The sequence below is a fragment of the Lagopus leucura genome, unplaced genomic scaffold (genome assembly GCF_019238085.1).
Source record: "Lagopus leucura isolate 7727_CA_CO unplaced genomic scaffold, USGS_WTPT01 Super-Scaffold_100075, whole genome shotgun sequence".
NCBI classification, from domain to species: Eukaryota; Metazoa; Chordata; class Aves; order Galliformes; family Phasianidae; genus Lagopus; species Lagopus leucura.
Genome location: NW_024962315.1, coordinates 270,238 through 285,459, shown reverse-complemented (window position 1 = coordinate 285,459; position 15,222 = coordinate 270,238). Strand labels below are relative to the sequence as shown.

Genomic DNA, 15,222 nt, shown 5'->3' with positions numbered 1-15,222 from the left:
GAAAAGGGCCGATCGTTAGTGCAGAAATAGCCTGTTAATGGTGTGCATTTTCCTACAGAGGCCAGTAACAGCGGAATCACTAGATTCTGACTGTGTGGGTAGATTCTAAAGACGACCAGCATCACATTGGTTACAAAGTGAGTCTGCCATGCTTCTGAGAAAGGTGAATTTGAACACTCTGGTTTTCTTTTCAACATCAAGATGTGTGAGGGATTTAGGGAATATCCTCTCAGTTTCTGACATCTTGTCTGACCTTTAGAATGCGGTCCTTGTGCTTTCTGTGGTGAGATATGGGCTGAAATACCCATGGACTGCACGCAGAGATGGTGAAGCTTGCAGAAAGCTTTGCTGTAGAAGAAGAGATGGTGCAGAAGGCACTTGGAAGGGTTTTTTTGTGGCAGTGGTTTTCCATCAGCACATTTACTGAGAGCTGTATCACAGTCTGGAAAGAGAGTTTAATGCACAGACTGCTGATAAAGAAGTGCAGTAAGTAGTTACATTAGAGTTATTTATTCATTTCAAAGAGATAAAAGCTTTCTGAAATCAGTGCAGTCATCTTAGCTTGTGGCTGTTGTTTTTCTTAGTTTCTTGTGTATTTTAGAGATCCAATTAATTTACAGGCAATGACTGATGCTGAGAAGAATACAGCTCAAGCTGAACTGTTTATTTTTCTTTCCCTTCGTTCTCAGAAAGCGGTGAGCTGGGGCCTGCCTTGGTGGTGGGTCCCCAGCATTCAACAAATAGGAATAAAATAGTCAGCTATGTTTGTGCTGAGACACAGTCAAACATTAGCGCTTCTCCAGTTTGAAGAGCAAAGAGTTATGGAGGTATTGTAACTAACAGCATCAATGCATTTTGCCTGGTGAACACTATGTAGGAAGCATAAATTAAGAGTTGTCCACTGGAATTCTCTGGAGATGTGACCTGGAGGACACCAGCCTCAGGCGCTGCTGTATGCAGGTTCCCAGCACTGCAGGGAGAAATGTGGGATGGCCTTGCCTTGCACACTCCTTAATTTCAGCATGCTGGTTAGAAGGGAACATCAAACTTGGAGATATTTATGTGCAACTTCTACCTGAAAAGCTTTCTGAGAAACCCTGCCATCCTTTACGGACGTGTTATGTAGGGATTTCTCGCTCCCTGTTGGAAGGCAGGAGTCTCAATGAGTTGGACCCTCGTGAGCAGCGCAGTGATGCTTCGCAGGCAGTTCTGACCTCTAGCACAGGGCTGTGCTGAGGAGCAGCCTTCAGCAGTTGGGATCAGATCTGAAGTATTGCTATCAAGGGCATCTTTTTCCTGTGAGCTGTCTCTGACTTCCACGCTACATAACAAAGTTCCCAGTGCTTGGGGATGAGCACTTTGCACTGTAATCTTTGCCCAGCTCTGCTCTGAGCCCCGTGCTGTGCTCTGAGACACTGTCAGCAGTTGCTGGGGTTTCAGCAGTGCCAGATTCCTATGATCCCAAACAGTTGTGGAGGCCAAGCATGATCTAACTGTTGTTCATGATCTGCCAACCATTAGAGGCTGAACTGATCTCCTTCAAACAAGAGCCCGTGGGCAAAAAAGCTGTACCTGTGGTATGGAAAGGACCTGAAAGCAAAACAGAGCTGTGGGCAGCGTAGGCACACACAGAGGGAGCTCAGTGGCCCCCAGTGCCCTCCAGAGATACGTGTTCAAGCCCTCCTTCCTGGACATCCCAGCATGGCTCTTGCCTCCCTGATGAGCGTTGCCCTGGGCTGCTTGGGCAAGTAGGCCTCAGTTTCCGTGGAGAGGTTCAGTTTGAGACCTGAAGCTTGTTTCAGTGTAGGGCCTGGGATTTAGACCAACCTGCTGGCCCAAGAAGAACCACTGTCTGCCAGGAAGGAAAATCCCTCTCCTCTTGAGTCATGTTTGGGTAACCTGTTTCATTCCCCTTAAAGTCTATCTAGAACCTGATGGCAGGTGCTAATAACTTCATTGGGATTTAGAATCATAGAACAGAATCATAGAATCACTAGGGTTTGAAAAGACCCCTGAGATATCTAGTCCAACTGTCCGCCTACCACCAGTATTGCCCGCTTAAACCGCGTCCCTGAGTACCACCTCTGCACCCACCATCATCTCCTGATGATGACTGTCCTTCTGAGGAAGCCTTTTTTATGCAGCCATCTGCTGTCACATTGAAGCAAGGTTAGGCCAGTCCCTGGGGCTTTTCACTGAGGCAAGCAGGGCTGGCCTCAGCTTGTAATGCAGGTGGCCAACTGGCCTCATGTATTCCACATTATTCTTTCTGCCTTGGGGAAAGGCCATGCACCACCAAGGTCCTGATTACTGTGATCCTGTTTGAACTGTTCACTGTCTGACGGGTCTTACTCTCCCTGTCCTCTTCTAGGAGCTGATAATCCTCTCCCTCCAATAACACCTTTCTCTAGTCCTTTTTCCCTTTTTCCCTAGTACTGGTGTCACCGTGCTCTGTTCACGTCTCTTTCAGCCTCCTCTTTTCTTTCTGATCACGTCCTGGCCATCCCCCTGTGCCCCGACCCAGCTTTCCTTGCTGCCTTCCCTCTCTGCAGCTCATCACCACTGGCGTGTCCCAGCAGGCTGGCAACATTTGCAAAATGAAAATGTCTTCTACCACATTTTTCAGTTTTGCCACCAAAATCTGACAGCCAAGATTATGAAGCGGCTTCTGCTGCTCACTGTGTGCTTGCTGACCTGAAGGCAACCTAGCCAAGGCTCTCCTGAGCAGTTCTCAAGCCATTCTTGCTCTCATGTAAGTGTTCTTAAAACAACTATCTGATCTAGTTGGCTGGAGAAGCCCTTGAGACTGATGTTTGGCCCCATCTTTTTCCTTTCTTTCAGGCTTTGCTGCTTCAGGAAGAAAGGGCAGTTCTTGGATCACCGTAGCCTGCTTGACTTCTCCAATCTCAAATTATTCTGCTTTTGACATAGGCAGCAGGCTAGCAGCTGGCACTTGTGAGAGCTGAGGAGGTGAGTTCATGGGAAGAGGACTGCCTCCAGTTTCAGTGCTTGGGGACCAGCTGGTGTTTCATTGGGATCTTGAAGGCTTTTTGCTGTAGATGCGCAGGGGCTCTCCTAGGAAGCAGGGGCCTGGCTGAGTGTGGCCTTTTTGGGCACACCTGAGATGCTTATCTGCTGTCCTGGCTTAGTGCTGGGTTCCTGGATGAAGAGACCATGTGCTCATCTAAGCCCTGCCTTGTACCAAGAGCCTTCTTAGTGACAGGCAGGACTTTTTGGTTGTGCTTCCCCTCCTGTTGCCTTGAGCTCAGTGGTCGTCTTTTTAGATTGTATCTCCTATCTCCCCATTTCTAGACTCATCTCACACATTACTGCAGTTCTCAGTTGGGATCCAGCCTAGCCAAGATCATCAGTGTGATGAGCTTGATTTTCTAGTCCCACACATTGCCTTGATCTCAGGATGGGTCATGAGGATAACAGAGCATCTTGCAGCTGATTTAGTTTTTGCAGGGATTTGAGTTCTCTGGAAAAACTCCCAGGAAAGATGCTCAGCTTAATCATGATTAAGGCCAACAAAAAATCTGGTAGCTGATCCTCTGAGCGAAGAGAGGCTGCATTTGATCAGTAGATGAACTTGGGGCATCTACTGACAATCTAAAGGGTTTTCTTAGGCCTCATTAGTTTAACTGCCTGGGCTGTACTATGCTGGGCAGAGCTGCTGGGTAACACACTGCTTATTCATGAGGATGCCTTTATCTGGAGAAGCCTCCATCTGTTCCACAAGGTGTCATGGTTTTCTCTTTAATATCCTAGGGATTGTTTTCAGGACAACAGGAAAGAAGAGACTGACAATGCAGATGGAATGGAAGAAAATGACAAGTGATTAAACAGCTGTAGATGAATGGAGATGCAGCTTAAGAGATTGACTGTCGCCTGCTGAATGGAGAGATGGAAGGAAAGATTGCGTTCATGTGCACCAGGATTGCAAATCCCACCCTCCCCCAGCAGATCTTAAATTGTGTTTGTTATTTATTTTGAGCCTTCCCATGTATAAGCCTTCACACAGCTCTGTACTGCACCTTTATAGCCCCAGCTACTATTTCTACCTCCCAGAACCTCTGATCTTGTTTTCTGGGCAGAGATCCTACAAAATAAAACTTACGTGGTAAAACAAGCTGCTTGCTGTGCCAGTGTTTTCTTTGGCTCTCATGTCTGTTCTGCATTCTTGTATGTGCATGACTGTATATATATGTTAACATACACAGATGAGGGATAGTTTGCAGGTAGCAGCATGGATAAGAAATGCATCGACCAGTGTGTGCCTCTGAAGATGTAATAATTTGGGGTCTTTCTTGAAACATTACGTTATTACAGCGGCTGGAAGGTTTTCTAGGTGCTGCAGGTGCAGGGCGGTAGAGGCTGGCCTGGCTGGGGCAGGTCTGCTGCACCCAGCAGCCCTCAGTGCAGGGATGGGTGACCCCTGAGCGTCCCCTGTCCCCCGCTAGGTGGCACTGGGAGCCCTGCTATGGTGTCCCTGCCCCCAGCCACATGGCCTGACCTAGCCCTGCACCCCGCCTCTGCCAGCGCAGTCTCCTGGACGGCGAGCGCTGCGCAGGGAGGGGGACGGGACCGGGGGGGCTGTGTGGAGTACTCCAGCCCTGTCCGCTGGAGTCTGGTGTGTCGCACCTGCCCTCTGCCATGGGGTACTTCCCACGGGGTGCACAGAGATCTGTGCCGGAGCCCTGGCCCTGCCGCGCTCGGAGTCGTTGCATTGCGTGGGTCTCAGTGGGAGGCAGCGTGCTGCTGGTGTCCGGATGGAAGTGACCGCATCGCATGGGTTCTGCCAGGAGTCACTGCGTCGTATTGTCCCACTGGCACTGCACGGGGGCGTCTGGTGTCCTGGTGTGTCACATGCTGTTACGCTGTATCAGTCTGGGCAGAAGTGAGGTGGTTCTCACCGTACATGGTTCTTCTGCTGAGCTGGAGCCTTGGGTCTCCATCTGTGCTAGTTTATGGCTTAGAATAAGCAGAAAGGCAATGGTTATGTTAACTTCAGCCTCTCTTGTTTTCTTTGCCCAGTGCAGTTTGCTTTTAGCCACAAAGCTGTAATACTCACTTTGTATTCTAGCTAGACCTGGGAGGAACAACCTTCTGTGGGAGCTGTAATACCCATCTGAGCTGCAGCTGTTCTGTTGTGTAGCTGTTTTTGGTTCTTGTACTTGCTTTTATTTGGTCAATTAGTGCCAATTGTAGAGTGGACTTGTGATGACCCTGCTCAGGTGACCAGTGCTGCCGGGTGCTTTTACCCTGAGGACACTCTCAGCTCAGACCAGATTTGAACTGAGGATTGGTAGAGCTCCACAAATCCTGTTAGCAGCTCTTGAGCTGGATGAGACTTGTTCTTGCAGAGCAGCGGACTCCGAGAGCAGGTCAGATAGGTTCAGTCTGGCCAAAGGTGTGAGAGGAAGCCTGCAAATGGAGGAGAGTTAACTTCATTGGGTCCTGTGTGAAAATGCTGTCGAGCCTAAAACCAGGTGTTGCATCACAGCTGTGAGTAAGGGCAGGCTGCCTGACTTCTCAGGCTGTCACTAGAGGGAGCAGCGTGTAGTTTTTTTCTCATCTTGTGAAAAGCAACTGTGATGGCGGTGACACAGCTGGGAGAGTGGTTCGGCAGGAGGAGTTTGGGAGAGATGCTGCATAAGGACAGATGTTTCTCTAGGTGAAAGGAAACCTCTCATCCAGCTCAGCCAGGACTTTGTGGGGGTGAAGGACGTGAACATTCCTATGGTCATCTTGCCAAGTGAGAACTGCTTTCTTGTCTCTCCCTTTGGGTCTTGGAAGTGCAAGGTTTTGAAAGGAACCAGGGCCCTGACAAGTGCAATCTCTGAGTGCTTTGGGGACAGAGGATGCAATGAGAAACGTGGTGAACTCAGTTGGCTCTGCTGCTTCTGCAAATGAAACAGGTTTGCTCTGCAAGGAGCGTGACTTCATGTGTGTAGAGATCTGCTGGAGATCTTGAAGAACTCTCTGTTAGCCAGCTTCTGGTGCCCCTCCTGCTTACACTGACACACTGAGTAATGCTACATTGCATCTCTGTGCCATGTTGTGCTGCAATGGGCACATTCGGAGGTACCCCTCCAGGCCTAGAATCTAAACACAAGATGGGGAACAGGGGAATAGAGACAATGCAAGGAAACAAAAAGACCATAATGATATCCTGCCTTGCCATGAATTGGATAATTCCCCCATGACTAGTTGATGGGCAGTGGATTGCTCAGTGGGAGGAAAGGGGTCTGGAGTCAGTCCTGTGAACTTCGTTCTCTCATTTGTAAAATGATGTTGTGAACATCTGGCTCACACATGGAGCGTGACACTTGGCTCGGAGTCTTATAAATATTTTCAGATCCTTGAATGGCTGTTGCTGAAATGTGAAGGATCATCATTAATGAAATATGCAATAACACTGACGGAGCATTTGTGTTTGCTGCAATTTGTAACTATGTTCTAACACTTGTTAACGAATGCTATTGCGGGCTGCAGTGTGACCAAGGAACACTTGAGGGTAAACATGACCAAGTGTTTGTTCCTGGGTTGTGTTACTATTTATCACTGCAGGTGTTGAAACATATCGTGTTGTGCAGCAAGGCTTTAAATGGATGAATAGAGTAAGAAACGAGACTTAGCTACTGCTCCTTCCTTTGTGTTTTTTCCATCTGCTCTGCTTACACTGAACACAGACAAATGCCACAATTGGCTGATCAAAGATCTACTGTGTTGGAGAGCTGAATATCCATATGACATCAGAAGAATCCCATCATTTGGCTGGGCATTGGCTTTAGACAATGCAGCTCGCGGCAGTGAAAGTATGCCCATCAAGAGGCCTGAAGAAGAAGCAAATGTTTACACATGAGCTGAAGTTGAAGGAATAGAACGAAGATTAATCAAACAAAGGCAGCATGGATGAGTATGGGGCCCCTAACTAAACTCAGCATAAAAGTGAGGTGTAGAGGAAGGACATCCAGAGGCGGGTGACCCAGGAGCTGCTGTCTGGTGTTGCAGGGCTAGGATTAGAAAAGCCAAGGCTGAATCTGGTATGAAATGTGAAGGGTGACAAGAAAGGATTGTATAAGTGCATAGACAGAAAAAGGAAGACAAGGGAAAATGCCAACTAGCTGCTGAATGGTGCTGGTGAATTGCTGACAAATTGCCTGAAAAACTTTGCTTCAGTCTTTACCAGTAAGACCAGCCTTCAGCAATTCAAAGTCACTAAGGCCAGGGAGAAGACTTGAGCAAAGAAGACCTATCCTATGGTTGGGGATCACCTAAGCAAACAAGTCCCACAGGTGCTAGAAAATGGTCCATCAAAGAGAGGTTGAGGTGGTTCTGTTCAGCCTGGAGAAGAAAAGCCACAAGTGGATTTTATCTGTATGTATAAATACCTGATGGCAGGTGAATGAAGGAGAGCGAGACAGCGCTTCTCAGTAATGCCTCGTGACAGGGCAGAAGGTGATGGGGTCCAACTGGAACACCATTCCCTCTGAACATCAGGAAGCACTTCTCTACTATGTGAGAGTACTGTGTGAGTGATCAGTACTGGCAGAGATTGCCCAGACAGGTTGTGAGGTCTCCATCCTTGGAGATGGCCAAAAGACAACAGCCACGGTCCTGGGCCACTGGTTGTATTTGGCTGTGCTTTGAGCAGGGGATTTAGACCAGATGATATCAAGAAGTCCTTTCCAATCTCAATGATTCTGTGATTCTTTTGTTCCATTGTGAGGTCCCTACTCCCTCATAGGTTGACATGGGCTCATGAGCAGGCTCTGTTCTGCCATACCTCCTCAAGCCTTCCTGAAACTTCTCTGCATGTGGTGCTGACTGCACTGCTGCGATCTGGTATGTTGTGTTCACACTGACTCAGTTGTTTCTTATTTATTTTCTGACTGCATCTCCCAAGTTCTTTTGATTGGTGTGAATCCTGAACTTAAGGCTGCTTGACTTCCTCTGAACCCAAAACCCAGAAATTGACTTGCTGATCAGGCACATCTCATTGGAAAACTTTCACATACAAAAGTACTCCTCTTGCCTTAGCTGAGGGTTAAACCTTATCCTCTTGTAATTGCTGTATTGCATCAGCTACTGCTTTTTTCTTACTTTGGTCTTTGTGACCTTCAGGACGTAGCCAAGAGAGCTGATGGTGCGTTGGAGCTTTGGAGTTGTGAGCAGTGGACATGCCGCCTCTCTTGCTCACAACTGATAGGCTTAGAACAATTTGTTGACCTGACTATTCCTCCAAATCTGAATGTCTCAGCTTTTCAGCTTTGTCTCTTTGTGCTTGTGAGGTGGATATTAAAGCTCTAGCCTGTTGTAATCTGACCTGATGTCAATTCCTCTTTCTGAACTCCACTAAGACCTTGTAATTCAGCTGTACGGGATCCTGCCTGTTCCTCCTGCCTTTCCCTCTGCAGCAAGGGAGCTTGCTCAAGCTTGCTTCTTGAACAAGCTGGCAGATATGTTATTGCTCTTTTTTGTTCTGCATTTCAGCCTTCCATGTGACATTCATACTGAAGCTCAGAGCTTACAGTGAGTTGCCTTTCAGAAAGCAGCATTTCTGTTTTCCCTTTAGGATAAGTCACCCTCATCCCCATTACTTCCTATGCTTGTGTTCTCTCTGTCCTCCACACTGAGGACTTACTCCTGAGAGTAAGCCTGCAGTGTTCCCGTCCCAGCAAACTGTCCTCCATATGTTTCACTTTGCCCTTGTGTTTTCCCAAAGCTGCTACTCTGCACTGCTAAGACTTTCTGAAGGTCTGATTTTTCCACTCTCCCCGGACCTTGCAGCCAGTGTCTGTGTCCTTGAAGTACGTGAACAGTATCACTTGTCCTTCCAGAACAGGCTGCTATCTTTCCAAACTCAGTTTCGGTTCTCCCAGCAAATCTGTTGCACTTAGTAAATCATAATAGACAGTATTTTAAGTTAGCATCTCCAGGGTATTAGGCAAACTTATGCAAGATCCTTTTGCTTGTCTTGTGGCTACTGTGACTCCTCTGTTATCCTCTCCTGGTTACTGTTGTCTGGACCCACTGTACTTTTATTGTCCTTCTGCTACAGCCAGCCTGCAAAGAGAGCAGGCTGGTCTTAGGGAAGAAGTTTCTTCATCTGTTTTATTCTCTTTTACCATCATGGATTGCATGATACTCGACATGGACATGTCTAGATCTTGTGGCATGAGTAACTTTTACTCCTGGGTGGTGTGGAAGCACTGTGTTGAAAAGTTTTCACCAGGACATGCTTCTTAGGCATTTTTTTCTGCCTTAACATTTTTTTTTTTCTTCAGTCAATATAATGGATATCAGGCTGGAATGAAATGGTGGGGCAGCTCTGTGGGTTTAACAAATGCAATACTCTGCAAGTATTAGTGTATCATAAAGACTGCCTTATTATATGCAGAATGGGTAAGGATAATCTTTTATTGAAGCACTGGATAGAATTTTTCTCTTCTTGCCTTTCTGTATAGTTTCCTTTGAAAGCTTTGTGGTGTTCAGTTGAGGCAGACCAGGGTGCGCTATGAGAGGTTCCTCATTGTTCTAGGGCATCAAATAGTTTACATCTTGAGTAGACTGAATCAGGGACTGATATAGTGCTGGGAACCTTTGTGCTACCAGGACGCTGCTGTCGGAATATTCTGTGTGCCGGCAGCTTGTCTTGGAAGTCTGATCACCATTAGTACAGCAGCTGAGAAAGAGGAGCAGGAGCTGACTGTCCTAAGGACTTACAGCTTCCTGCCAGTGCCTCGTTTTTGCAAGTTGGCTTCATTTGCCTAGAGGTTCTTCCATAGATCTTGTTTGCTTGCTGTGAGTTTTTTCATTATCGTTTAATAGCTTTCTCCTTTTTGGTACTCCAAGCGAATTTTGAAGTGTGCCCATTTTGATAGCATACTGAATGCAAAAGATTTTCTCTTATTCTGTTGGAGCATTTTCCCCCTTAACCTATTCTTTCATGCTTGTACTGAAGGCTTCTGAACTCTCCTTGTTGCTTGCAGTCCTTCACTTGCTTTGGCTTTGTGTGGCATCCTGTTCCATGTGAAGGTGCTAAGCCAGTGGAAATGCAGTCCTCTGCTTCCATAGGGCAGGGGCTGCTGAATCTGACCTTGAACTAATGCTAATATAATGAGAATTTCTGTCCTGTTTTTTTGCTTGCTCTTCCTCTGAAGGATTCAGTTACTTTCAGTGCCACTTTGACTGCATACAGCCACTAACTTCCTGGGTATGAGATCATTTAGTGATGACAACAGATGTATAAAATAGGGCTAGTACTTTAGTGGTAGTGTAAACAGTGGAGACTTATTTGGCTCTTAAGACTGTCAAACAGGAGATATAAAGCACTGTTCTTCCACAAGCCATAGAAGTCTACAGAAACAACTGGTCAGGGACAGAGAGAAGGCTGTAGAGGAGGCTACTTGTGAGGAGAACAGCCCGCTGGCCGCCTGCACACCCAGGCTGGCACAGCAGAAGGATGGACACTTCCCTGTTTGTCTGCAGCACTCTCCACTGTGCACTCCGGGGCAGATGCTCGTTGCAGCATGTCCCGAGTTTGAAGGGTTAATATAACAATGTGAGCTATTCCAAATTAGTATGCATGATAATACAGCTAGCTCTTCTGCTGACATATATAATCATAGACCTGAGATCAGGGCACCTTCCCTTCAGTCAGACATGGTGATTGCTGGTACCAGTCACAGGTTATAAACTAATTTTGGCAGTTGGCCATAAAACTGCTCCTTTCAGTGAGACACAGAGGCGTCTGGTGTCAGCCTGACACAAACCATTTGACCAGAGAAAGGCCTCTCTCCTGGTGGGATTGCAGAAGGGCTTTTGCTGTTAGCGAAGGTAGAAGTATAGAGAGAGGGGCTCATAACCCTGCTCTAATAAATATTAAATGCCTGTTATCAGGCCTGATGTTTGCTTTGCAGCCCCAGCTTTTTAGCCTGCTTTGGTGGTTATCCAGTGAATGCAACAGGTTTATCAGCAAGTTCAAGCATGTTTGGACTGCAAGGTCTCTCCTGGTGTCTGGCACGTGAAATTACCCTAATCTGCCATTAATATCCCTCTCTGCCCTCTGGTTGCCGTTACACACAATCTCTGCCCTGCACATTTGCTCACTAGAGGCTTTAATCCCCTCTCCATCCCTATAAACACTACAACATACTCATTTTTCCCCCATCAATGCAGACATTTGGCAGGATTTCAGAGCCTGCAGGATCAAATGGCAGAGGAGACTGAGGCTGCTTTTCCGGGGAGCAGGGCAGGCCATGGTTATACGGTGAAGGGCAGTCCAGAAATGAGTGTGGTTATTGTTAGTCCCTGTGCCGCCCAGAGTGCCATTCCATGCCAGTGGTTGACAGTGCCAGCCTGAAGGCTCAGTGTGCCTACAGGAGCTCTTAGACCAGACGGCGGTGGAGCCTGGGCATGGGGCACTGGGATAGCAGAGAGATGTGGGGTTTCCGTCATTGGAGTTCTCCCAGACTTGAATCAGACAAAGGCAATGCAATCTAGTGTTGGTGATGGTCTGATCTTGTGCTTAAAGAAGGAATAGCATCTTTCAAAGAGCCTTCCCACCAACATTTCTAGAGTGCTCTATTTCCTTTGCAAAATGCATCTTCTGTTACTGGATCTCCATCCTGTCCCCTTCTGCTTTTGCTTTCTCCCATTGTTCATTCATATTCAAAATAAAATTTTTTACTTCCTTGACTTCCTATTGACTTCAGTTGCTTTTTGGACTCTCAAGCCTTAACTGTTAGCTATATCATGTAGCTTACTGTGTTACTGCAACTTGTGTTGATAAGACAAGTGGAAACGTTTCCAAACTAGAAGAGGGGAGATTTAGTTTGGACATAAGGAAGACATTTTTTACAGTAAGGGCGATGAGGCACTGGCACCACTGGGTGGTGGATTTCCTGTCTCTGAAGATTCGTAACATGAGGCTGGACGGAGCTCAGAGCACCTCGTGGAGCTGTGGGTGTCCCTGTTCATTGCAGGGGAGTTGGACAAGATGACCTCTAGGGATCCCTTCCAAACGGTTCTATGATTCTGTGATTTTAATCTGAGTAGTGGGCACTGGAGATAGAAGAAAGGGGCTGAAATGATAAGGAACCTGAAATTAAAAGGGCAGTTGTAACAGCCTTCTCTACTCCAAAGGGCTCTTTTGGTCCCTGAATCACCACGTGTTCAGAGGATCAACATTTTAATGTCTTGGCTTTCAAAAGATCAGTGTGCCATGTCTCTGTTTACTGAGCTGTGTACTTCCAAGGATTTCAGTTTCATTTCTCATGTCCCAGTCAAGGATTAAGAACATGGTGGTAATTGCAGTTGGTCTGTGTCACTTCAGCAGCTTCATAAAAAGAAGCTAGAGGAAAAAAGATCATATTGTTGATGACTTTTTTTTTTTTTTTTTTTCCTTCTTACTCCTTGGCATGAGAAGCCAAAACAAACCAGTCTGGAAAGTAGCAATGTGCTTTATTAAAAAAAAAAAACACAAACAGAACAACAAACAAATAAACAAACCAAAGCTAAACAGAACCCCACCAAAGCCAACAGATTGTGAAGGAATCTTCGTGTTTGAATGCGATTGTGCTTGTCTGTAACAGGGCACCTGGGAAGTATTTTTTTTTGTTTTCCCTCCTCCCTTCTGGCAAAATAGATGATATTTTTCTTTCTAGCTTGGGGTACGTAGCTCTTGGAAGGCTTGGGAGATCTTGCTCTCTGCTGCTAATGCAGTAGTGGCGAGTCCTGGCCACTTCAGCCTAGAGCTGCTGGATGCGCTCTGTTGAGGAGATCAGTGGTTCCTAGGACTCTACACCAAATGCAAGTTTTTCCACATAGTGTCAATAACTCATTGGGAACAGGCTGAGCTGTTTGAGAAACGATGCTGTGCTCTGCCAGAAGAGTTTGGATAATTACAGCAGGTCATCAGAGAACAACGGAACTGGAAAGTACAGATTAAGCCAGTGCTATTCCCACTGTATATACGTTATGCAAGTAACAGTGTCATAGAGGCACAGGTAGAAAAGACTTTTCAGACTGTAGGCAACAGAAACTTCAGACAAAATTGCTCAGAGGCCCAGACTGTCCAAACCAACAAAAGGTTATTTTGGAGCTGGTGGAGTGGGTAGGGACCTCTTTCTTGTCTCCCAGGAGCAACAGACTTTACCCGTTTATTCGTTTAGGTGAATTTGAGTAGTATGAACCTTTAAAGACATATTTTCAAGGGTTTTTTTCAGCCACACATCCATTGCCAGTCCTATCAGTGTGAGGTATCTATACAAACTGGTTGTCACTGCACTCTGGTCCGTGGTCCGAGCTTATCTGGTTAAATTCCTTGCTGTGGGTTTCCCCACACAATATGTTCTGGGAAATTCACTTTGTGAGGACGTGAGGAAGGGTTTGGGGGCTGTGACTCCCTCCAAGGAAGAACCTTAACTTCAGTTCCCTACTGAAGAAGAATGTGGTTGTCATGAAGAGAAAATGGCTCTCAGCACTTTACAGCTCTCCAGTGAGCCTTTTGGTGTCATTACTGCAAGGAACCTTGGCTTTATCTCAAACTAAAGCATAGCTCAGCTATTAGACTTTATCCCTACAATGCAGACAGTGGTCTGATGAACGTTTGTGTATTCTTTGTTTTGAGGAGAAGGCACTGGTGCTCAGGTAGAAAACTTGGTTGTTTAGGCTGCTGTCTGCACTTCATCCCTACCAGCTCACTCTTACACAAGGTGCTGCATCTGCCATGATCTAAAATTATGCCTAGACCATGCTTCCAGGTTTGTTTCTGGCTTCTCCCCACATCCTGGATTCAGCAGATGGGAGGATCTCAGATCTGTTGGCCATGTGCACAGTCTCTAGGTCAGCTCAGGATCCTGCTGTGTTGATAGGATCAGTGAGCATGTTCTCACAATGCTCAGTTCATTTTCCAGGGCTTCCTGAGCTATTGGTGGCCTCTCCTGGGGCCTGAGCTGGAGACCATAACACAGGGAAAGGAGTTCACTTGGCCTCCTTTCCCTAGACTTTTCAGGCAATCTGCAGGAGACCCGTGCAGAGAAATGAGTCTCAGTGCATTGGTAGGGATGTAGATAGAAGGAAAGCCATGTGCACATTATCCAGAGCTGGGAGATTTCTCAGGGATCTGTCTGTTGTCCCAGAAGCTGTTGCTCATTGAGATACATCGACTTGTCAGGTAGCACATAAGCACTCTGTCTGGAGGACAGCGATAAGCAATATGGCAGGATGCGATGCAGGTAGCTCCAGGAACTCCCAGTGCCTTATAGTAACAGGGGTTTGTGCTCCTCAGAACTGGATAAATTGTTTCTGTGATGTATTATCTCAGTCTTGGAGTCTTCTACTCAGACTGGGAGGTATTGCTCCTGGTGAAAATAAAGACCTTGGTTTCAAGATTGCCATTCCAAGGCAAACTGTGGTCAGCTCTGCAGGTGGAATGTCTATTGACATTGGAATCTGGTACTGCGGGATGAATTGAGCGCTTCCTGGTTGGCCAGGAACTGGAGACACATGGAAAACTAGTGGTAGCTTTCTAGAGCTAAATTCAACACTAATGAGAGTGTGACAGGGAAAAGGACACAGGCTCATCCCAATTGACTCCTCAGAAAGTTTGATCTTGAGATTCTTAGCTATTTCAGTTGGCCTATGAGAGCAAAGTGATATCATGGTAAAGGAATTACTAAGCCAGAACTGCCGCCTCATGTAAAGTTATTCAAGTATATCTCATGATATATTTTTATATGTCAGTAATTACCATCCATACCCAGATTGCCCTATTTAAATTTTCCTGTGGTGCCATTACTTGTTCATGCAGGAGTGTTTTCCCTGGGGATGTCATCATATAAAAGTAAAAGGCACTGAAACGTGTCATATATAACCCCTGCATTTTTTTAAACTGGCTTGTATGCAATTAGCATAAATACTTTAGCATTAGAAGCTTCCTATTGGAAGAGATTGAGTGGATTTGAAAAGGTTATGTATGTCATTGTCCCAGGGAAACTCACATCAACAGTACAGACAAGGCTGCGCAAGCAAACTGAGGAGGACAAGCAAGGGACTGTTGTAGTTTTCAGAAGATTGTAAGAAAAACATTGAACTGAATTTAGCTCCAAAGCAAATTGGACACATCCTAGCATATTGGTCAGGGAGCAGTAAGAGACTGCTTACTAGACTGCTTTCTCAATGGTGCTGATAATTCCTTTCTGCTTTCTCAGA

At 46.3% G+C, this 15,222-nt stretch overlaps 1 protein-coding gene and 1 long non-coding RNA gene across 2 annotated transcripts in view; both read left to right on the top strand.

Annotated features, from left to right (window-relative positions):
- NRG2 (neuregulin 2) overlaps positions 1-15,222 on the top strand; it is a 151,325-nt gene that overhangs the window by 19,333 nt on the left and 116,770 nt on the right. The gene's annotated exons all lie outside the window — the stretch shown is intronic.
- Positions 2,848-4,132, top strand: LOC122188696. Its single transcript, XR_006181627.1, has 2 exons — positions 2,848-2,970; positions 3,772-4,132. It is a non-coding gene; the product is annotated as an uncharacterized LOC122188696 (long non-coding RNA).